The sequence below is a fragment of the Pieris napi genome, chromosome 4 (genome assembly GCF_905475465.1).
Source record: "Pieris napi chromosome 4, ilPieNapi1.2, whole genome shotgun sequence".
Lineage (NCBI taxonomy): Eukaryota > Metazoa > Arthropoda > Insecta > Lepidoptera > Pieridae > Pieris > Pieris napi.
This window is the reverse complement of record NC_062237.1, coordinates 8,827,658-8,853,469: the sequence shown is the minus strand read 5'-3', so window position 1 is coordinate 8,853,469 and position 25,812 is coordinate 8,827,658. Positions and strand designations below refer to the sequence as shown.

Sequence of the window (25,812 nt, the reverse complement as noted above, 5' to 3'; positions counted from 1 at the left end):
TAATAGCAGGTAGGCGATAGATGCTACAATGGGGACCACCATGCTTTTTTGGTGGTAATACCATTAAATTGTGGCTTATGTGAAACGTTGGTACGTTCAACACAGCGCCAGATGTAAGCTATCCTATCTTTTAAGTTAGATCAAACTGCACACGGTGTGCAAATTTCATTGAAATCGGTTCGGTAGTTTAGGAGTCCATAGCGGACAAACAACGTGACACGTAATTTATATATATTAAGATTAGGAAAAAATCAACCATCGGTTTTCTGAAAATAATCATGCAAGGATTATAAATATGATATGAGCTATTTATATACAAGAGAAACACACAAGCCCCTTTATGCATGTATGATAAACGTTATGATAATTTAAAAATTTGCGTGCCAAATACCGTAATTAAGTTGTTAAGAATCGATTTTCAGATGATTTCACTGAACGTCCGAACCATTTATACACGATAACAATTTGTATATCTACTTTTAAGTGGGAATAACCTTTGTTTATATTTATCTAACACTTACTTAGTAATACAAGAATTACATTTTCTCATGTTTGATTTATCATATAAATATATACATTAATTATTTGTATATGTATTCTAAAATCAATTTAAAAAGTTAAGAGCTTATGGGAGATGGAGCTGCCAACGGTAGGTGCACACTTAACTAGGGAAAATGTCAATGCCTTCAAAACGTGCAAATAGTGAAACTGAAACTTAAAACTAATGTTTTTTAAGGAATGTTCAAATTCTCTCTCTACAAAAATGGTTTATAGTTATTTACGGACATTTTATATAATCTTGGATTTACTTTAAGTTGAGGTATGAATTAAATTACTTCTGAAGAGGATAAAATGGGATCAGAGTATTTTTAAGGGAAGTGCAAAAACACTTATTGTGTCTATTTGTATTATACTTCTGCAAAATATAGGAACATAGTTTTTATTTAAAAATTGTAGTATTCATATATTAACATACTTTATATATTAAACATGGCTATTAACAGAAGCTTGGAAACAGGTATTACTTTGTATTATTCCGGTTACACAAAACCGGAGAGTTTTGCAATCTGATAACCCGATTTGCATAATAATGGTACATTTGAAATAACCTTTCTTTGACCGAGCACACCCGGAGATCTCCTAATTAGTCGGTTGTATACCACATTAAGGCTCTGACTCATTTGGTTGCTAGCTTGCGATTGTTCTTCATATGCCATGACGGTATACTATCATAGATGTCTCTTAGCGCCGTCAAACAAAAAATCCTTGTCCACGCGTTTTTGGTTAATAAATAGTACATGTACATAACGATCTACAGTAGTTGATGTATTGTTGCTTTATTTTTGCTCTAGTTGCTTTCAAAAGCTATATTTGCTATATTTTTTTATCTAATTTTCTCAAAGGGTTTTTCAAAAATTTAACTTAGGTACTTCTAAGCATGTATGATTCACATCTTTAAAAACATCTTACAATGTATTGTACCACCATAAAAATTTAAGAATACTACGGAAGTGATATGTAAAAAATAACTAAAACATAATTAATAGTGACATGAAAATTCTCACTTGAAATTCCACAAGGTATTGTGATACCAAATGAGAATCATAATTTTGATATCGATATGTGAAGAGTCCGATGTACTGATTGTGTCATTACTGTTTTTATGAAATACAACCGTTTTGGTAAAAGAACGCTAATTAAAAATGAATTCTGCAAAATCTGAACCGTATTAAACCTACTTTCGCAACGAGGTTTTTACCACATTTTTGTTAAGAGAATGTTAATTCACGAATAATTTAACATAGGTACTGAAGTGCCTGATTTTGCGTAAAATTGTAATCTTAAACACCTTTGAATTTGGTCATATTAAAGCTTAATACACCGCAGATATAATTAAAGCATTGCATATATTATACAATTTATCAGAATTTTGGTAAACCGTCAAATATGTTTAAACCTATCTTATAACCTGCAGAGGCTCTCCATAATATTTTCTAAAGATGTATTTTACTTTTTAATCATATCATAATTACTATATTTTTCTTTCAGACCTTAAAGAAAAAATTAATAAAATTAATCATATAAATTTTTCTATACTATGTACCTATTTGCATGTAAAAACAGTTCTCTGGTTGTAAATGCATTCTAAAACATTACCCTTTGCTGCATAGCGATAGTATGTATTTTATATTATACTCGAAATCTCATTCTAACTGAATTTGGTAATAAAAATTATATAAAAACAGTTTATTCTGCAACACGCGTTCCCCGGCTACCTTCAGGCCGGTCAAACAAGCTTTGGGACTTCAGAATGCTGAGCCACTGGTTTGCTTTCGAATGACTCTGGCAAGGAATCATAAGTTTAATTAAAGCCGCACTTATCTTCATTTGTTTATAGTATTATTGACAACTTCACGCCGGTTTAACTTGTTTGCAATAACTTACACAATTATTGTTGTAAACTTTTAAATAGATTCAACAAACTAATTAATTTTTAAAACTACCCACTCACAATTCAAATCTATCTCTAATGAAATGTATCTAATGCTAATAATCTTAAAAGAAAGCTCTTATTTAAATTACAAATTTTGAATAAATTTTAAACAGGTTTTAAATAATGAAAACTTACCAAAACAACTTTAGACAAAACACTAAAAATCCAACACACACTGTTCACTTATAATATTATCCTTAATAATCAGTAGTGCAGTAGCAATAAATATACTTAATCAAACTAAAGACGTGCGTCTTCAAGTAGAGCTCGTGAAACACTAAGTGGCCGGCGCGTTGCGTCGAGGCCACCCTATCTCCGAAAGCTTTTGATAAGTGAAAAACAAGCTTTCGGGCGATGCAGACGCGAAGCAAAAAATTTACGATACAGCTTTGAAATGGCTAATACATATTTATACTAGTTTTATCGTCATAATTTATGAAATATCAAAACTCCAGGTTTCGTTATAAACGTATTTAAAATAGGACTGAGAACTCATTTAAAGTGCAACCCATATAATTAAACCATATAGATTAGTTCTTTTAGTGATTATGGTTAACGCTATATATTCTTCTAATTATTATTTTATATTTTTCGCGTAAAAAAAGATTTAAGACATAATCAAGTTAAAGTTGTTGAGAGAGAAAAATTTTATAATAATATAGATATAAATAGCCATGTATATAACAAACCTTATTCACAAATATAAATTCTAGTAAAATAAAACCTATGCCCTTCTTATTAACTTGTACGACATTCCATCTCATGAAATGCAAAGAATTAAGATCAAAAAGTGATAAAATAATAATAAATTATTATAAGTTGCCAAGATAGCGTCCTTTCATATTTCTTAACGAAAGTACAACTTTTGCCTACAACTTTACTTGAAACAACTTATTACAGTTAAATAAATTTTTCTAGATAAATTAAATTCTCAAAAGTAAAATAAAATGATGATTAAATTGTTAATGAAATATATTTAATTTTGTTTGAGGAATTAGATATTATTGTTAACTTTATCCCGTTCTTTACTAAATAAATTTTGATGTAGTACAAAACTCATCGTAAGGCGAGCACAAAAGCTGATATTATTCAACTTACAGACATCTTTTTATACTTTTTTACAGCAGAGCCTTAAATGATGCAATCACAGTAAAAATAAAATGATTCTTAATAAAGGGCATACCGCAACCACAGTATAACAAAACAGTAGATATAGAATTAATAAAAAGTCGCAGTTGAATTGGATAAACAGCATTTTATTAATAATTGACGAAATCCGCCGCATGCCGTAATAATACCACCTCAAAATTTCTGAACTAAAAGTTACAGTACAGTAGAAATACTTTTTATTTCCAATTCATATATCCAAAATAAACCATTGCTAGTGTATAAAATGTGATACTATCTTGTCCATAAAAGGCTTCTGAAACACACTTTTTAACAAGAGCCCCGAAGATGATGTTTAATTTGACAGCTTTGCATTTTTAAATTTTTTGGTAATAAATATAACCTATGTTACTCAGGGGTTAAATTAATATCCCGTAGATTAAGAGATCCATTAGATTCTTTCATTTTGTTGTTATTAGCACCAAGAGCAGTTATCATTTCTAGAGACTAAGTCATGAGCGTGCTTATTTAAATACTTAGACAAAACCACACACCAACTGCTCCCACCACTCTGTGCCACTTCACTGGAACCTTTTATCACTGCTAAATAAAATAGTAACGCTAAATATAAACGCGTATCTCGACTGACCATTGGCAGGTGCGGCCTTTTTACAATTCTTTTAGTTTTATTCTCAACAACGACAATTTTATAATTAAAGACCGTGAATTTATTGCAGTGAGACGGTATTCATTGACAGGAATTATCTTATCTATGGCACAGAGTAAGGTTTTGCACAAGTGAACAACACAGACTATTAAGAGGAATTGTTTTAAAAGCTGTGTCAAAAAAAGGGCGCGTGTACTTATGTACGCGCGTAAGAAGTTATACTTCTTTGGCATTATTAAAAATAGTTTTTGATTGCATGCATGGCGTAGTCTTGCTCTTTCGTGAATTCTGTAAACGTTGCTGACATTCATAAGCATGCTCTAAGAAGCATCTAAATTGAATAAACGTATTTTGATTTTGATTTGATTTTGCAAATAATTAGTTACAATTAAATAATCAAAGACTGGAAAAGGAGTGATTATAGTCAATAAAGTTCAGTTTACATTTGACAAATTAAATAAATAAATATTTATTATTATTCTCTTACATTAAGCGTAACATAAATTCTATTATTATTTGAATGTTGTTTTTAAATTATGTCCAATGCGCGCACATCGTAAAATTTCACTCTCATAAATTTTTCATAACGCGCCTAAAAAAGTATAACTTCAAAATGCAACATCATTATATTGCTAGCTCGGTCTCTACGGTATCAAAAATTTGGGCAAGGTCTGGTTCCCTTTTGTATATCACGTGAAAGAGAACTAACAAATCTGTTTCATAACTGTGGTTACTTTACTGACGGCTGAAGGCTAGACGTACGCTATTTACATAGCAAATTCGGAGCAACCAGTCAACAAATTTTACGTTTGCATACGAAAATTTGCGACTAGGTACTTCTGAGCTGGTACGAGAGTACTTAGAACTTTCTGTAGCTCGTGTATGAATAGCCTAAGTACAGATAGGCCCGGTTTTTGTTCATGCATGTAACTATCAATTGTGGACTATTTAGTTCCCACAAAATCACGATTTAATACTTTTACAAAAGGAATTAGGTGTACGAGATATCTGTTACAACTTACAAGCGCTTGGACTACGTATTTTAAAGTTAAACTGGTATAGGTGTTCAAGTATAGTCTAAGTTGAAGCATCCGTAGCTCGCTTAGTTATTTTGGATGTATAAGAATGGAAGACCTGGAATTTAAATTCGTAAAATGAAAAAGGTTGTAGTACTTTACACCGTTAATGTTGTTAATTAGTAATTTGGGATATATTTTACTATGGGTCAAACAAACAGCACTTGATGTTAAGCGATACCACCGCCCATAGATACTGCTATTATATTTCTGCCAAAATGCTGGGCTTTTCAGAATTGACCCTTGGACCCTAAGTCAAATTGGTTCGAAAATACCTCGGCTGGCTAGTTACACGGGCATTGGTACGGGGAAAAAGGTAGAAAACTAGCTAGTAGCTATTACAATGTTGATAGTTTAAACATTATTTCATATATACATACATGCTTTACGCTACTTTAAAGAAGCAGTGGCGCATAAGTCTCACGGCACCCGCCGAGAAAATAACGGAGCGGAACTAAACTAAGCAATTGTTCCTTCGTCTGTCAACAATACTACGTTTTATGTACTCATACAACTCTATCATTGTTTGTATACTAAACCAAACTCTCAAAATCTAATATATAAAATTCTCGTGTCGCGGTGTTTGTGGTTAAACTCCTCCGAAACGGCTTGACCAATTCTCATGAAATTTTGTGTGCATATTGGGTATGTCTGAGAATCGGACAACATCTATTTTTCATCCCCCTAAATGTTAAGGGCAGCCCACTCCTAATTTTTTTATTATTTTTAGATAAAAAAAATTTCATTATGTTTTTGCATTTAAAAATACATACAACCCCTAATTTTCACTCCTCTACGATCAACCCCTATTTTTATTATAAATGATATACATGGCAAAACGACGTTTGCCGGATCAGCTAGTATTCGTATAGAAAAGTGAACCTGTATAAAAAATCCCAAGAAGTCTCTTCGTTCTTTTTATTAGATCTCCAAAGTATAAGTAGGTGTATGCTTAAAGTTCTAAAGTACACAAAATTACATCGTTCATACGATTTAACCGTGTCATTGCTATTTTTATAAATCAAACTTTATCTCTCATCTTACGACATTTTGTATGACGACCTGTCAACAGCTCTTTGAATATAAAATTCCTTAAAGCAACTTATCTTATCATCCGTGTCAATGACCTTATAAAGCCTTCGTGGATGCTTTAAGAAATATGTACTTAGACCGTAAGAAATCTTTCGTTCTCTTGCCTTTAAAGTAAAAAAGGGCACACTGGTAGAACAATATTTATGTAATATGACAACAATATATTAAATAAAAAAAAATTTTTTTCTCATATTGACTCACTTACTTTGGTATTATTGTTCATCCTTGCCACTAAGTGTAAAGTCTGTATCTTTTGTTACTTCCTGTGTTTGTCCCAATGTGCGTTTTTAGTATATATTTTCATTTGTTTTAAAGAGAATAAAATGTGTGGCCTATGTATATATATTTTTTAATTTACACAGAAATCCATCAAATTCAAGTGTGTGTAAAATAGGATTCTAATCAAAGTTACAATACTGCCGCACACGAAACCATTTAGGCACAACTTCCTTATAATTTATTATACGTCAGTATTATTCCTGAAGCATGTGATGGAAAGCGGTGTTGTGACAGTTTCCACGACACATCGGGGTCGCTATGTATTGTTTCACTTAATTGTGAGCTTGAATTAAAACGCGTAATTGCTAATTTGTGACTTTCTATTTCGTTCTTTTTCTAATTTAGAAAGGTTTACAAGTTTAAGGTTGTAAATGGTCGAAGTTGTTTCCTGATATGCCTTTACATTTTGAATTTATGAAGACTTACAATAATTGACTTCATCTGTGTCCAAGTAAGTACTATATCTCTTAAGGAAAGATAGTCAAAATTATCAAACGAAGACTCTATATTAATTTTGATCTTGCAATCAGTCACCTAGACTATGAGCAGATGTGTTGAGAGCTGTTCGGCGTTTAGAGCAAAATCTCCAACAAGACTGCTCCTCTTTTTCAGCCGTGTCTATCAAGACTTAGGATTTGTCGCCTTTTAAGCCTATTTATTAGGTCCGGTATGGTTATGCGTGGCAAGCTTATTAGAATGCATTTCTAGCCTTTTTACGTATTTCATACTCCAGGTCTTGATCTCCTCTTTGACAGTCCTAATTTTGAGGTGCTCATGAATCTCCGATGTTTTTATAAACCACGGACAGTTGGATATTTGTTTCAACATGTAATTTTGAACCCTCTGTATGATACTTATGTTAGAGTCTCACGCCGAACCCCATAGTTGAATCCCGTATGTTGTAACCCAAATTGGTTTCAAGAGCATTATACGAAGACTCTATATAGTTAAGAATAGAATTAAGAAAAGTAGTTGCCAAGAATAACTGATACTTAAACGGATGCGACTAACATAAATCAGTGGTAATATTATGACCAGACTTCTGATCAGGCGCAAGCGCAATAAACTATATTGCTTTTAATGAGTATATTCCTGACCAGGGTTCACAAACCTTTTTATGAACCTTGTTTTTAATACCAGGAAGAATAACGGCCAATAATGTACAACAAAATGATCTAACATTATCGATACAATTTTAATCGCTTTACTTGGAAGTCGATTAGAACTAAAAACCTACATTAAAACTTAACTTAAAGATAGAATATATTAAAATGTTACTGATTCGTTTTAAATATAAGCGAAAGATTTATAAGCGGATATGATCGTAAATATGTCCGAAGGTACCTGTAGGTGTAATAGCTACAGTCCTTTGCTCTTTTTATGAAGTTACGATGATCTGGTTAAATTCTTATACCGCAAATTACACACTCGTATAGATAACTAGGGGTAAAGACTTGAATATTGTCGACTATAGCGTAACAGAACATTTCAAAGCAACAAATTTTTGTTTCTAAGATGTGAAAATGGCTCAATCCAAGATGAGTTATAAGAAATTTAAGTGATCTATTATACAAAAGCTTTTTCCGCTTATTAAATATATTAAGTATACCCATTATCACTGTGTACCTTCACTGTTCCCAAAAGAGTCTCATGAATAGAAAAGCATCATATAGTAGCTCTATTCAGTGTAGTCTAGTTTTAATAAAAATATTTTAACGATTTATTATGCATGCGTTTAAAAACGATTGCCTGTTTATTCTATGTGTGCTTTAAAAGAAATCTCACAAATTTTCACCCAACGCAAGTATAAAGATGATTAGCTTGTTAGATAAGAGTTCACTTCATAAAAATCACTATAAACGCAACACCGCTGACCCAAAAAGTGACTAAAAAAGTCACTATAAGCTATTTTATAGCTAGTGAAAATTGCTAATATTAATGATTAAAGCTATATATTAATTAATGACTAAAATTATTCTATGGTTTTTAATTCATAAGGCATTAATGACGAACGATTACAGCGGATGTTATAAATGTTGATTATAAAATCTTATAGACGCTAGAATTCTCGATGTAATATAACATAAAATAGTTATAACAAAATGAAATATGCAAGGGATCAGATTACTGAACAAGTCAGCGTTCTGCGGTTGGGTAATAATCCTTGAATGGCTACGACAGGATAATGCTTAGATGCATATTTATACTATATAAGTGAACAAAATGTTTTTTTTTTAATAAATATACACGGATTTAGGATGGTCTACGTTGCTACTCCATACAGAAAGATAGGGAATACTAGAGCCCAATCAATCTGAGTTTGGTTTTGTACTCCAATTCCTCTTTTCTTCCAGATGTTGCTTAATGGGCCATACAGTTCATCATGATGAAAAAAGGATTTCCAATGTATAAATTCTGGATGACTACGAGATGTTAAGGCTTTGAGATGTGCTAGAGGCGAAAATAAAGAAAAACGTGGACTGCGAGGCGCAGCAATACATCAATCTTTACCCTACTTTGCATACATGTCTGCCATATGCCGACAACAATTTCCTCATATTTCGGCCATACAATGCGCAGAGGCGATGAGAAGTTGGAGAAACTGATCGTGGTTGGTGACATAGAAAGCAAAAGATCACGATGCCATTCACCAACCAGGTGAATCAAACAAGTGAAATACTCGTCCTCAAAACTATACACTGTAATATGAGAGGCGCTGCACAGAAAACGTGCGAAGCAGATAGTCCGCTCCAGATGCTTCCTTACTGACCACAACGCTCAGACATGAGCTACAGACCAAAGATAGAAAGAGAAACATGGATTTAAACTGTTTACTATAAAATTCGAAAGATTAGTTAAAAAACAAGGATAAGTTTCATATTTATAGATAAAGTAACAATGAAACCTACTTGATTATTCGTAACATTATAATAGTACCTTAAATATTTTAAGGCCGATTTACATTATCTTAGTGTTTAGGAGAGTATTTTAGTACAAGTTGAAAGGCAAGTTCTTTAGTGCTTTAGTGCGTTGCGAGTGAACGTTTACATTTCTTCCAGTAGAGTATCATTACAGCGCCACAGTGAACGCGCAACGACGTCGGTAAATACGCTCTATTCTACGCAAAATACTAACTGTAGTTATGAAACAAATAGAAGACGAGATTTTATTCGAAATAAATAAACTAAATATAAATAATAAATAAAATAGCTTCTTTTAAGGCAGTGTATGCCGAATGCCTAGCCTGTTTGTATTTGTATAAATTGTATTTAACGTTCCACAAACATACGTGAACAACATATTCAGACACAAATTTGATAGTTGTATCTTCCGACCATTTAGCCATCTTTAAAAATCAAAAAACACGCACGCGTTTCACGGCACTTATGCACTCTCCTAAAGATTTTACGAAATTACGTGTTTACACACAACGATGGAAGAACTCGGGGGGTGCGGGGGCACGGGAGGGGTATCACTTGAAACAAAAAAAAAGCGATTCTATTTTGATTCAACTTGAAAGTCAAGTATAACCGTACTAAAGCAAGTAGCGTTTACATGTTTCAACTAAAGTACTATCCTAAAGCACCTCCTAAACACTAAGATAATGTAAATCGGCCTTTAGTAAATATAAACGAAGCAAGTTCAAGTATTAATAGCTAAAAGTTTAACCGTGTAATACATCGTTTTGAAGGAAATAAGAAATATGGTAATTCACGTACGTATGGTAAGTTGCCTGTATTATGAATAACTTTGTGTTACATTATGTAGTAAAAATAAATATATTCAAGTAAATTAAAGGTCAAAATAAAATCTCTTAGTCTTACAGAAAGTATAATTAATTTTAATCGTAGTATTTTTTCGTTACACCCATCTTAGATCGAATCGGCCGGTGATCACATGAATTCTTGAGCCGCGCCTTGTAGATTTTATCTTAGCAGCTTAAGTTATTGTCTAGGACTACCTTGCCTATAGCTCTGTTAAGGTCGGACCTGTTTGGAGAAACAATATAGGTTGATGTCGAATATTTTGTTTTCATCATCATTATTATCATCGCATATCATCAAGGAATAAGATTTTTATTGTAAGATACTTTATTATTATTGACGTAACGTTAATGTTAAAAACTACGATCTTCGTTTTTTAAAACGTTTCATATTAAATTAAAAAACAATTTCTCCGTCCACCCAAGCGTCCACATTTTGCATAATAATTGGTTAACAATTTAACATTGTAAAAGGCGGTAGGTACTAAGTGTGACAGTAGGAGCCAGTAGTTGCTATGTTGTACTAAATTCTCACGTACGTAAAGAATTGAACAAATTCGACCACGCCGTATAAAATTATATTATTTGGAAATCTGCTGCTAACTCTACCCATATATACACACATAAGAGTGGGCTATTAATTGTTCTTTCTGCTGAAACCGAGCGTATTTAATAAACATTAGTGCAAGGTAGTATCGCTATAGGGACGTCGCGAAGTTCAGGTTTCTCGTAATTCTATGGCTCATAGTTCTCGATGTTCGTAATTGTGTTGCCATTTGTACACGAAGGTTAATCAAATCAACATACAATGCTTTAAGATACCGATATTCTGATAGTAGGAAGACCCGGGGTCACATTCCTGGCGTTGTGCAATTTTGATTGTTGCATACAATTTCACGGTTAATATGTGAGGGTGTACTCAAAGGACGCAACTAAAGGGATCCTGATTTAGAATTTTCTATCTGGAAATATACCATTATTTTAAATTATATAATTATTATTGGATTACTTAAGTTACATTTATAATCATAATTTTAATTGATTTACTTCATTGTAATACAAGTAACCATAACTCTATAAGGTTTAAAGCTTTTACTTACGCAAAGTAGTATTCAAAATATTGTTATATTTCTGTAAAGATGCCTATTCTGAATTAAACATTTCACTAATAGCTTTTATTTAGTTTAAATGTCGCATCGCCGCTGACGCCTGACAGCTCAATGTCAATCAGTTAGTCATCACTCATTGACATTGTCATGAGAGGTTATGTTTTAGTGATGAGACGTTTTAATTATTGTTAATATTGTGATGAATAGATAAACATTTCAGAATTAATGTAAACCAGAAAAAAGGGCATTTAATGTTGGTGTTTTTCCAAAATACGGCAGTTTCATCTTTTCTTATTTGGAGCTTATAAGTAGGACTATATATATATAAGTACTATAAAGAGGATAGTTTTGTAAGTTTGTAAACCATCAATGCTATATTATCCCAGAGTTCCAAAATATTAAAAATATATATGTTATGCGAAGCCAGAACGTACGTAAACAACAGAGCAATACGTAAAATGCTAATTAAATACATAGTAAAAAACATGAAAAGTTCAGACGAAAAAATTTCAGCTACTTTTAATTATTTTTGTAGGTTTGCGATTTTGTTTCATTGCCTATACACAAGAATACATAAATGCGCACTTAATATTGAGCTGTTCGAAAGTTAATACGCCTGAGTGGAGTCTTTAAGCTGTCTTCAATTGCGCTGCATAAAAACATTCACAGGAAAGCTTTGAAACTATTTCGATTTATTACTGAAGATGCGTTGAGGTTTCAAGGGTTATTATTAAGACCGACAGAACAGTGATTAGGCTTTTTATGGTTTACTTTAAGTCTCTGTATATTTTTTGCTGAGTGCTAAAGTGGCTATGGTAGGTTCAAAATTACTACGCAATAGTGTTTTAATGGAGATTCGATGGATACATGCTGATGATGACTTTGGAGCTATTACTATAAATTACTCATAATATTTGTTTGTCATAAATAATATTGATACGTAAGTTGTTACTGACTTCAATCATTTTGTCGAAATAAGTCGCGGAAAGGATCCTTTAAGGTTTTTTTTTTTTTTTTTCATCTGATCAGTTCTCTCTTGAAGTTGGTATGCCTGGGTATCTTAGACAACATGCATTTGCTTTGAGTTACTCTACCTTAGCAAAAGGAAGGAAGGAGGCCAGAAGGAGGAAAAATTGCCTTATTTAAAAGCATTTTTTTTTCTACACCCAGTTGAGGGATGCCGTTTCTCATTGTGGCTTACTTGTTTTTGAAAGCAGAAACAAACTGAGGATAAAAACCATAATTATACGTAGTATGCGTCTTTTTTATAAAATCGTTTTGATATACAAATATTTTTTGTATGTGTCAAAGGTGCTCTTTGAAGGTTAATTTTATTAATAACAAATAAAACACAATGGAAATAGTAATTGAATAAACTTAGCCCTTAGTGAACAATTCAATTCATTGCATTGTTGTGCTTTTTGTAATCAGCTTTCACGTCAGTGCAGGTTCACATCGATATTGTTGACTCGAGAATTTAAAAAAGTGATAAATCATTGGTTCGCGTGAGTAATGTAGCTGGTATTCTATTGATATAAGTCTTGTCACGGAAGAATCGATTTAATCTGTGCCATGATTAAGTTATAAAGTGAAAAACTAACGCTGACGGTGTATGTGTATTGTGTCTATATATATATAAAAACATATATATTTTATAGGAAATATATTAATTAGCTAAGCAATTTGCAAGACTATCTTTGCACGTAATCAATACAATAATCGCTTAGCCTCTACAATAGTTTAAATAAAACCCTTAGCTTGCATAATCTTACATACCACAAAATATGTAAAACAACTTTAAACCGGTACACTGAACTATGACAAAACAGAATCACTGTTAAATCCTACATAATACATTTTTTCCTTAATCCACCTTTTTTATGCACTTTCACTTAGATTTGTTTTGTCTTTCACACACACACACAATTACACATTCATATTTTTTGTTGGTTATTTTTGTTGAAACTTTGTTAATTTATAGAAGAGCGAGGCTTCCCTGTCACTAGGGAGGGCTCAATCTGAATTCTATTGTATATAGCTAAACAAATAAAGAATTTTGAATTTTTTTGAGCAAAAAAAAACGGTAAACAAGTAGTGACCCGCCGGCTGCTTTGAATAAAGTAATAACCGCTGCCCATGAACACCTGCAACACCGGGGGCTAGCGGGTGTGCTGCCGACTTTTCAGGGATAGGCACGCTCTTTTCTTGAAAGCCCCTAAGTATTTTGGTTCCACGAAGACATGGTGCGCGGCAGAAAGTGCCTTCAAAGGCACTGTGTTGTGAATCGCCAGGCGTCAGGATGTCAGTTCATTCATTCATCATTAATTTTTACTCAAACGAGTACGAGTCAAGAGTTTTGTTTTTATAAAGCACTTCTAAATCGTCAATTGTTAAATTATTACTGACTTGGAATCTGATTTCCACTGAAAAGAGCGAGCTTAATATTTCACTAGGATACGCATCTATCACATTTCTCAAAACCTTTCCATCGTGAATCGTTAATTATAATCTGTTCTATAGTTTAAGAATTGCCAAAACCCAGGAACTAATGGTTGTGGCTATTATCAACTAGTGTTTGTGCAATAACGGTTTGCCGAGTCAACTACGCTATCATTACGCCTATCTGAAATAAAGTACCACCTGTTCAGAGGTATCACTATCTTAACAGCGTTAGAGCGAAATCTATTGGAACCGTTACATTCCTATCGCAATACTAAATTGAGAACATACATTATACACAATTGCTTACTGGAATTTATGCAAATTTTATTGACAATAAACCTGTCTGGTTTCGCATAAAACTATATCAAATACATCAACGCTCTAATCCGAGAACTTCATGAATAATAATGGATTTATAGATATAAAGATAATAGGCAATGTTATTCATTACAAAGAAAAGACTGAATCACGGGTATATTTAATCATTTTTAATATAGCTATATTATATAATAAAGCTACTGGTGCCCAAGGTACAGCAAACGTAAAAAAGGGGGACAACTCAGAAGGTGGATAGACCACATTAAACAGCAGGTGGTACAAGGCAGAGAGTGGCACAGTGCAGAGAGGAATGACGGGATTTTCAGAAGGCCTTTGCCACAAAAGGGCACACAGATATAAAGGGTTTTTCAACAAGAACTTTGTTTTCTAAAACAAAATAAAACAAAGAATTTAGAGGAAAATGAATAAAATTTTTATTGTATTACAAAGAGAAAAGTTTGGCAATTATGAATGAAAAATGATATCTGGCAAATGTCCACCACGACCACGCTGACAGATGTTGATTCTTTCATCAAAATTTTTAATCACTTTTTGGCAAAATGGAGGGTCTATTTCGTTAATGACATCACGGATTTTGAGTTTTAAGGCTGCAATCGATTCGATTGGCTCCGTATAGACTCTGTCTTTAACATAGCCCCACAAAAAATAATCCAGTGGTGTTAAATCACACGATCTGGCTGGCCACTTAACAGCTGAATTTCGCGAAATTATGCGCTCGGGAAATTTGGTTTGCAATAAATTGATCGTTTCATTGGCTGTGTGACATGTGGCACCGTCCTGTTGAAACCACATTTCAGTGATATCCATGTCATCAATAATAGGCCAAAATTTAGTGGTTAACATCTCGCGATACCGTGATCCATTGACTGTTACCGCATTTCCAGCCTCATCTTCGAAAAAAAACGGCCCAATCACGCCTCCAGACCACATAGTGCACCACACAGTAACACGTTGAGTATACAAAGCCTTCTCAATAATTGCTTTAGGATTTTCAGAAGCCCAAATGCGACAATTTTGCTTGTTGACGTACCCTGACAAATGAAAATGGGCTTCGTCTGAAAAAATGATTTTTTCAGAAAAACCAGCAGGTTGTTCCTGAATGAACTGAGCGAATCTGCGGCGATTTGAATGGTCGATCAGCTTTAATTCCTGCACCAGTTGAATCTTGTAAGGCTTCAAAGCCAAATCCTTTCGCAAAATTCGCCATGTTGTGCTTTTGGATAACCCCAATTGTTGAGAACGTCGTGATTGAATTGACAAATTTTGATCTTCTTCAACACTGTGGCTCACGGCGGCGATGTTTTCTGTTGAACGACCCGGTCGAACAGTCGACCCAGTGATTCCCAAAGTGGTCTATATCGACCCCTAGGGGTCGATGACAATCTGCAAGGGGTCTACGTCAGCGAAAAAAAATTTAGGTCCATGAAATGAAAATGGGGGTCCACGATAGTGGACCTCAACACCTACACTGATAGTACGTATTTACTTAAATCATACTATCTTATAATATCAAAACATATACATTATTTATAATAGTAGGTACTATTATAAATAATTATTCATAGGTATGAAGTAAAAAATGTATTATATGTTTATAAAATTGTGTAAGTTGTAGGATGTTGGTATTCGCTTTGTGGTCGCAATACAATTTGAAATTTATAGGAAATCAATATCAGTAAGTAGGGGGTCTACCCAACACGGAAAAACATGGCAAGGGGTCTACGACACAAAAAAGTTTGGGGAACTCTGCACTAAACCAACACTGCTCTTTGAGGAGTGACTACGCAAGGATTACAATAAATATATTTCTATGTCTCTTATTGATCACTCTGTCTATTGACGAAATGTCATTAAAATATGTTGCATAATATCTCAAAAGGTCTACGCTTACATACGGCGGGAAGACGTTCTTTTACTGTGTAAACGTATGAGATATATATTGTTTCATCTGACACATGCCAAAAACTTATACAATAATTTAGTATTTAGCAATCCATAAATTGTCGTGAATATGACATGACACCCGTATGTTATTCAAATTAGGCAGTCAACGCAAATAAAATTGTTAAACTGTATTTTGTAAAAGGTCAATTCTGAGTGCTTAACCCTGAGCATGACATCTTTCGTAAGATTTGCATCGAATTCCAACTGCAATATTAGAACAAAAAATAAAGATCCAACGATCAAACTTTTACCCAGAACGGCCTCATGGTCTATGTATAGTAATTATTTCGTCTTATTGTTTGATATGCCAAAATTCATATCAATGGTCTTACTCAAAAAGTAATAAAAAAAATTCCATTGCGTAAAATCCTGTTAAAAATACTAATTACTAATACTAATTTCAAGAATGTTCACTTATAACACACATTTGAACTTCTAATAACAAAACAAGCGTTTTCTATATTTGTTGCGTGATCATTTGTTTTTTTTTTTTCTAAAAGGCTGAGGTGATCAACTTTCTGTGCCTCACACACACTTGACTTGTTGGATCTGCCGCTTTCCTCATGCTGACTGCAGGGATAACTCCGTCGACCTCAGAAATGAGAGTCGCACGCTCATGCCACTAGACCAACACTGATGCGACTCCAATTAAATAATTATTGTAAAGAAATTATAATCCTTAGTGTACATTATAATTGACGCAACAAATTCTCATAATATTTATTCGTATTGAATGTTGAGCTTAATTAAATACATGAAGACATATTACACTTAAATAGTTTTATTAATATTAATTTACATTAAAAAATCCAGTGGCGCTACAACCTTTTTAGGTCTGGCCCTCAGAGTTCTGTATCTGTTTTCATGACCATTTGTCAATCTAATAGGCGAGTAGGTGATCAGCCTCCTGTGCCTAACACACGCCTTAGACTTTTTTTGGGTCTAAGGCAAGCCGGTTTCCTCACGGTGTTTTCCTCCACCGTTCGAGCGAATGTTAAATGCGCACACTGAATGAAATTCCATTTGTGCACAGCCAGGGCTCGAAACTACGACCTCAGGGATGATAGTCGCACGCTTAAGCCACTAGGCCAACATTGCTCTTAATTTACATAGTTGCGTACAAATGTCTGCGGTCAATCATCTTGACCTGTTAGTAATAAGTATGTAAAATTGGTCAACTCGCACTTGACTATAATGTAAACTTTACAAGGGGTACGTATTCCACAAAATACTTTTTATTTACAACGATACGTGTATATTACATACATAAAACAATGCTAATAATATACGGTTGTGTATTAATGGGAGTACCATTAATCTCACATCACCCCTGCATACATACGAATATTAATTTAAATAAACTTGAAACGATATTTAAATTCAAAGAACACCTTCATGATCCCGAACTATAAAAACAAAAAAAAAATGATATAGTACAAATACTCAATCTACAGAGAAATAAATTCCAATTTTATTTTAACTCGATTGCATCATTAACCTTGATCTTTCCTATTTTGTTTTGAATGGTATTTCTATTTGCAACGTATTTAAAACGATATCCAGATAAACATCTTAACTCCTATTATTCAAACACCTCTAATAGTATTATAATGGGTACTATTTCATACCATATATAACAACATTGCTAATAATATATAGCTATAAGTACAAACGTATTTTTTAAACGTTAAATAAACTGAAGAAGTTTGTTCAAGCATAGCTCAGCCGCAGTGTTAGATAACATGCTCATTGATGGCACCGACTTCCATAAAATAGCCTATTATGATCTTCACACCCCGTAAATAAATTATAGTTTAATACATTTAAAGCACAGGACAGATAAAGAGGCTTTTACCCTAAGAGTGACCATACAAAAACTAGACCACTAAAAAGACAAAAGAAATCTAAATTTAGCGCATGTTGAAGTTAAGTTAAAGTTATTCCTATAAAAATATGATTTTAGTTAATTAAAATATTTTTATCGCCCTTCGCGTAACTAATTTAAATTAAAGCAAAGTCCTGGCGAGTATTAAATAAATGTAAGTCCCCAACGCTCTCTATCGTTCCCTAGGTGTGATTTGAATTGTACTCCTTACATGCATTTCAATTATCAACAAAGGGCTCGGGTATATCTTCTATATAGAACAGGGACAAACGGACAGGAGCCTCTACTGATGATAAGTGATACCGCTGCCGATACACTCACATTTAATAATTGGTACGGAAATACTTCAGTGGGTAGCTGTAATAGCGTCTATTATACAATGATTATAAACTTGTTCAAATCATCTGTATAACAAGAACAGACTAGGAATTTGTACTAAAAAGCTTTTGTTAAAGACTTAAACGCGCATTGGGTTACGAAATAATTGCTACAAACACGACAAAGCTAGCTCATGATTCGACTTCAACAATTTTAGAGTAAACATTTATATTTTTAATTTTTTTTTATTTTTTTTTTAGCTTAATCTTATCTTTCTTATTCATTATATTCACATTAAACCTTGTAGATATTGAATGTTTTGTCCTTGTTACTCTTATCAGTAACGTTTACAATGTTGCAATACTGGGAAAACAGAAATCATTAACTGGGTATCTTATGTGAACTGATAATTAAGACATATATAATAAAATCTATAACGATTTAGTTTTGATAGCAAAGTAACATTTTTAGTAGCTTTTTAAAGTTGGTGTTTTTATTAGTCTCTCTTGTACACCTGTAATGAATATAGTTAGAAATATGTTGCAGTATTTTTAGAAAAGTTAATTTAAATAAGTTGACGATAATATTTCTCAGCACATCCTGCTAACAATTAAGATTTTGTTTTCATAAGATTTGAAAGTCATTTCAACTTTTGTTAAATGGTATAGTTGTTTTAGTCACTCTGAGATTTAAGTTTTAGACTTAATAATGTTATACAAAAAAATAATTTTTGTAAATGTTAAAAGCTGTGAAATCGTGTGGTATAAAAATTGAGTTAATAAGCTCTCAAAAGATGTAGTAAACGTTTAAGCGTAGGCGCGGCGCCTTCGGCGAATATCATCTTGAGCAAATTATAATTTCCAAGTACCTATCAATTTATGAGAAAGCTCAAGTATGAGAGAGTAATGCGTTCAGTATCGACACTTTAAAAGGTTTACTATGTTGTGCTTATAAATTTAAATAATCCTTTTGTTTGCCGGTAGTTCCCCAATGGGATTTTACATGTATTAAAAAATGTCTGAACAATTGTATTTCGCCGGCATCGAATACAGTACTGGCATGTCGTAACCACTACGGAACATAAGTTACAACACAACGTTTACTTTAAAATATCCATGAAATAAAAAAAACATGTTTTTAATTGCAATTTTTAGTATATTTTTGAATTATATATAAATAATATTCGACGATAAATATTTCCCATATTTTAATTATTTTAACAACATTACAATTTTCTTTATTAAGTATTTAATATTAGTGATTAAACAACAACTATGTTCTAAACTATGTTTTCCAGAATAAAATACAGTGATCTTTAACAGTATTTTTATCTTTCCATAATAATATTTCACTATGGCAACTTGTGTAGATAATCTATGGCTCTGCTCCATTTTACCCTTCACTTGTTTTTTACCACAGCCTTTGTAACTAATCGTAGAATTCCTTGACCGCCTACAACGCATAAACAATGTGCCAATAAATAAAGATAATTCTCTATGAATAAAAAACATTGTTTAAGTGCAACGATGTATCGCAAAGAACAATTACTCTCGCACAGAGAATAACAAAACTTGTGTATGACTTACAATTTAACATATAAATTCAAAACTTATGTAAATTTAGAAATTCTGAAGCTTCACACAAAAAATAAATTGAAGTATTGTAATTTATTGTAACAAATTATGTTGATATTATATTTGTTCTTCTTTTATATAAAGTCTCATTTATTGAATTTGAATAATTCTCTTTGGTTTTGCATGTGTAATTATTAAAATGTCCTTTGTTTATAATAAAATTAGTAGCCGCCTAGTGTCGATTATTCGACCAAAATTCATTTAAGCTAAGGGTTCCCTAATAATTAAGGCTACTCAAAAAAATGTCTATTGAATGTACATTGTAAGTCATGATTGCAAAAACATAACTGTGTCAAATTTCACTTTTAATTTTCTTAAAAACGTGTTCAAATTTTTTTCACTTCAGATATGTCGTGCTTTTAAATTCCTATAGACCGAGTCGGTTAAAACTTATTACCTTAGAGCACCATGAATATTACTAGTCTATAAATCACAGGAAAAAGTCACAAATAACGCATGCGCATCGAGTCGTTCCATTAGCCTATCGTCATATCTGTCGATTGTCAATGGGATGACATGACACCCGCGGCATACCATTTACAGACAAAACAGTACGAGTAATATCACACAAGCTTTATTTCATATAATTACGAGCTGACCTGGCGAACTTCGTACCGCCTAACAGTCAATGAATGTCGTGTTACAGATAAGCTGAACTTAATTCATGATTTTATGAAAGTATTAGGGGGCGTCCATAAATTACGTGAGGTGTTTTTTAAATTTTCTGTACCTCCCTCCCCCCCTGGTGAGATGTCGTGAGATTTTATTCAACCCCCTCCCCCATCCCCCAATCTCACGTGAGATTTTTCAAAATGTAGGTTTCTTACGTAAACGAGTTGGATTGTTATTGTAAAAAGAAAAAAAAATTGCTTCGAGCTTTTATTTACAACTAAAACAAAATAAGTGAAATGTTGAGCGTTTAGGTATGGAGTTAGCGGGAAGTTGCAGAGATAGCCTTTAGGGTCAACCGTTTTCCTAATTTTTTTTAATTAGAAAAAAAATTGCGTGATATTTGCCAAGACCCCCCCTCTCTCCAACGTAAGATTAAATGAGATTTGACTCGACCCCCTCCCAACCTTAAACAACTCACGTAATTTATGGACGCCCCCTTACTATGAATACAAAATAAATTTTAATTCAATAGGTTATTAAGAAATTAACACAAAGAGAAATAAGTTTCTGAATGCAAGCATAAATATTGGACAACCAATATGTGACGTATTGAATTTTTCATAACTGACATTATTGTTTATTGGAACGAAGTTCCCTATCGCGCGTTATGAAAGGGGGCTAGACGGAAAAAATTCTTACGAAAAGTTGTCACGACACTTTTTTGCTATTAGCTATTGTAATACACCGGTTCTCGTCCGATCACCGAAGTTAAGCAACGTCGGGCGAGGTCAGTACTTGGATGGGTGACCGCCTGAGAACACCTCGTGATGTTGGCTTTTTTTGTAGGGATAAGAAATGAAAATTATTTTTGGAATCACTTAACTAAATTAGTCTTGTTGGAACGAAGTTATCGACCGTTGCGAAAGGGGGCTAGACGGAATAAATTAAGACCAAAAGTTGTAACGACACTTTTTGCTATAGTTGTTATATTTTACATTTTCGATTTAGCTATCGCCAACGTCCATACCACGTTGAATACACCGGTTCTCGTCCGATCACCGAAGTTAAGCAACGTCGGGCGAGGTCAGTACTTGGATGGGTGACCGCCTGGGAACACCTCGTGATGTTGGCTTTTTTTTTTCGTCTTGGTGTCGTGAAAATCTATCATACTGTTATGATACCAATTAACATATAAATTAATCGAAAGGAATTTCATTCCATCCGGGTGTCCCTTGACACCTCTAAAGTTTTTTTTTAATCTAATCAATTTTTTATCACGTTATTCGAATATTGTGGAAATATCTGTCTATTCGTAAACGTTATTTAAATATGTTCTTTAATTAGAGGGCAGAATTTACCGTATACGAGATGAACATTAAATATTTGGCAGTTACGAAATCTATGATTATTTTATATTTGGCTTTTGTTATCGTAAATAATGTTAGTCTGTTATTCGGGTTGGAGACAAATCAAAAATTGAACAAGCCCGACTTAATTTTATATATTATTAAGGTTAGTAGAATTAATTTCACCTGGGGCCTGTTCAATGTCGAAATTTAAGAATTTAAATAAAAAAAAACATAGAAAAATTTGAAAAATTATTTTCTACAAGCGAAACTGGCCGTTATGATGAACCTTGATTTGTATAATGCAGAAGCGTCTCAAAAGTGTCTTTTTAACAGCACTTAGATCATGTGGTTGTAACTTTCTGTCACTATTTGGATCTGCCGGGTCCGGATCACGGATAAAGTCAATTCTTATCATAATTACCTCTTGTCAACGTTGTAATCATAAAATATGTCAACAATGTTCGATACCAATAAACAAATATAAATAATGCTGTGAAGCAGGAAAGAATGGGAGTTACGGTAATTATTACGTGAAGCGTTCCACATTCAAGATATTGGTAGGAAAGGATTGAGAAAGGAATGTGGAGAGGATCATCTTAATGTGAGTTTATAGAATATGCGAAAAAAAATTATTAGATAGCTCGGACTGGGATTCAAACCCAAAACCTTCCGAAGACATGTCGGCTACTCTACCATTTGAGCTATCCGGTCTATACTAAATTTCCTTTCGCTTATTCTATATACATTAAGCCACACCGTCCATCTTACGGTAAGCATTTTTACAAGCCTTTATACGTATCGAAACCCAGGACTCGTGCTCTCGAAAAGTCCTTTCGACGTATCTTGGTCCTGATTCGGCTATTTGCTCAAAAAAATGGCAGCTGTGGTGCATCTCAAAGAGGCGTGGAGCCATTGTAAAGAAAAACTTTTAGCTTCGATGCACAGAGAAGACTGAATAGACTCAGCAACAAGTCCAGTTGATTTCCTTTATATAATTTCTCTTATCATCAATTATCGCGGTATTTCGTTAACTGTCAATGTCTTTTGACCACAATAGAAATAAACTTTAGTCACAATATATTTACTGGCAACACATTAATAGATTTAATAACAGAAAATAGTTTTTAATAAATCTCTTATGAAGTGAACTTAACAAGACTTGTCCTTAGACACAGATAACGTTTCAAACTTTAATATTGTGCTTTGATAGTCAGCTATTGGATGGAATTTACGTTTATCAGTTTGTGGTTTTTCCATGTCATCAGACTGAAATAGCCTACTGTGTGGCTTAGTTACAGTCCTTATTATTCAAATTGTAATAATTATTTTACATAAGTAGCTTATCAAATGTGCGTCAAGTTAGAAGGAAAATAGGCGATTTATGAGCAGAGGTTCAAAATAGCAACCTATATATTGATTTTAGGATACGGAAATTCAGTTTCTCTTCAAATAAAATTTCTATCACACAGTACGAACATTTATTTGTAATACACACACCGAAATAAAACAAATCACATTGATATATTTTTTATTTCAGACCGTACCAGGTAGTCGGTGAAAAACATGTGAAGTTTAATTACATATCAAAACATCTTACACACTCGGTGACACATATATCAACGTCTTAACTAGACTACTTACGCATTCAACGGCGACATACTGTCTGGTGCGTTAGTAACATTACCAATGTAATTTATTAACTCAAATGAAGATAAATACTTTTTCCGTCTTCAAGAGCTTCCGGTTTAGTATCGTAAATTTTACTGTATTTAACATCAAAGATGCCCTAATTTGCAAGCTTTCAATAGTCCGAGATGTCAAGGCTAATTAAACTGAATTATAGGGTTATGGCAGTTTAGGCAATAAAAAAAAACATGATCTTGTTGTTATATATGGCGCAACAGAATTCGCTGACAAGTATTCATTCAGGTCAACTTTCATCAGATGAGTTCTAGAATTCATATCTTGACGTATGCATATACGGAAGCGCCAGGATATCTTAAACATTGAACCACTTTTAGAACCATGTGAAACATTAATAAGGTAATAAGTAAGTGTGATTGAAAGCCACATGCTGAATTTGTCATTTATCGACAAGTGTTAAAGAGGAGAGTAGAAAAGGAATTTTCGGCTGACACGAAAAATAACTTTGGCAACTACCATTCAGTTACCCGATAAAGGATGGCTTATCAACATTTTTTTGCACACTTAAAAAGTAATGTAGCACTTCATAAATGAACGAGTACTGCTTGAAACTCATAACACCAGCATAACGTTGCTCGCGTACATTAAAAACCACTTTGGGTAGACAAATTTTGGAGGTTTTAATAAGTATCAATTTAATTATAGACGCATGAGAATAATATGATTTATAAACTGGAATTTTAGCGTTGAACAACAACGTACGCATTAAAATATTTCGAGAAATTGACAATGAAAAATCTAAAAGTGGATTTCAAAATCGAAATAGAAAATTTATTATTTAACTATACTTAACTCAATTATGTGCAAGTGGTGTAGTAAGTAAATGACAATTTAGTTGTTTAAAAATTCGATAACGGCAGTGGACACATTATCTTCTTAACATAGACGCCAAGTAATTGGTAACACAAGACATAGTTATCTAAATGGATCGTAAATCCGTATTTTTGCTGGCGAATTTTTTTAAGAACACTGGGCAGTGACAGGGTCCCAGTTTTGTCAAATTGCGCAGCACATATATCAAATACGCAAAACAGCGCAGAGCTACCAATCCCGTCGAGGCATTGAACAATTATAGGAGCGATTTTCTTATCAGCCGTTTGTCTCTCTAACTGAAGGCACATGTCTTTGATATTGCAATAAAAATCTATGAATGCATCCGGCTTGTGAGAAAAGTTATCCTCCGGCCAAGCGGTGTATTGATAATGCGATATTTTTTGCACCCAGCCAAACTTTTCGAAGTGTTGTTTTCTATCGAACTTAACTAAGTTCAACTATTGTTGATAACTTGAGGATAGAACTTTTCGAACTAATTTCCATTTCACGGTGTTGGAACTTATATATCCACCGCCGTGCCCATTATTAATCAATTACCTTAATCAAACCGTTCCCTTGCGATGCATTTCAGAACGTAAGCATCGCACTCAATGGCTTCATTATCGCTTAGAGTCACGTGAGGTAACTGTGCTTAGCAGGTTAGTATGCGCAACCCCTTGATTTATGAATAGAAAGGGGGAAGTTTGTGATATGTGTAGGCAAATTAAAGGTTTGTTGGTGGAAAATTGGAATGAAGCCAATTTACGGGTTCACCCGGTCATCAGATTTCCCCATGACTATCAGTCGATGTTTATTTTCAATATAGCATAACAACAGTCAAACATTTTTCTTCAACGTAAATAGAAGGTATTACATTATGTACCTAATTCACTTACAAGTAGGCAACAACGTTATTCTGCTCCAGCATATAAATAACAAAAGAACCACGTTGAAAGATTGCATGATGATATCTTATTACAGCAGTGTATTTTATAGAGTGAGTTCCATTTCATTAAGATATTTTTGGCTGAGTCTCATTTTCGCTCACTTATAGTCAACCCAAAACTAATATTGCACTTGTCTTTTAATTTTATTTTAAAAGCACCAATGGATCCACACTTAAAGCTAGCTCGTATTATACCAGTACTTTTTTGGTGTGAATCATAGGATATAAAGGTAAGCCTC

The 25,812-nt window shown here is 33.3% G+C and overlaps 1 protein-coding gene, 1 non-coding gene and 1 pseudogene across 4 annotated transcripts in view; 2 read left to right on the top strand and 1 right to left on the bottom strand.

Moving 5' to 3' along the window:
• Nucleotides 1-25,812, bottom strand: part of LOC125048939 (serine/arginine repetitive matrix protein 1-like) — a 112,736-nt gene that overhangs the window by 43,881 nt on the left and 43,043 nt on the right. The window lies entirely within an intron of this gene.
• LOC125049251 lies at nt 21,485-21,597 on the top strand (annotated as a pseudogene).
• LOC125049248 lies at nt 21,775-21,893 on the top strand. Its single transcript, XR_007116973.1, has one exon. It is a non-coding gene; the product is annotated as a 5S ribosomal RNA (ribosomal RNA).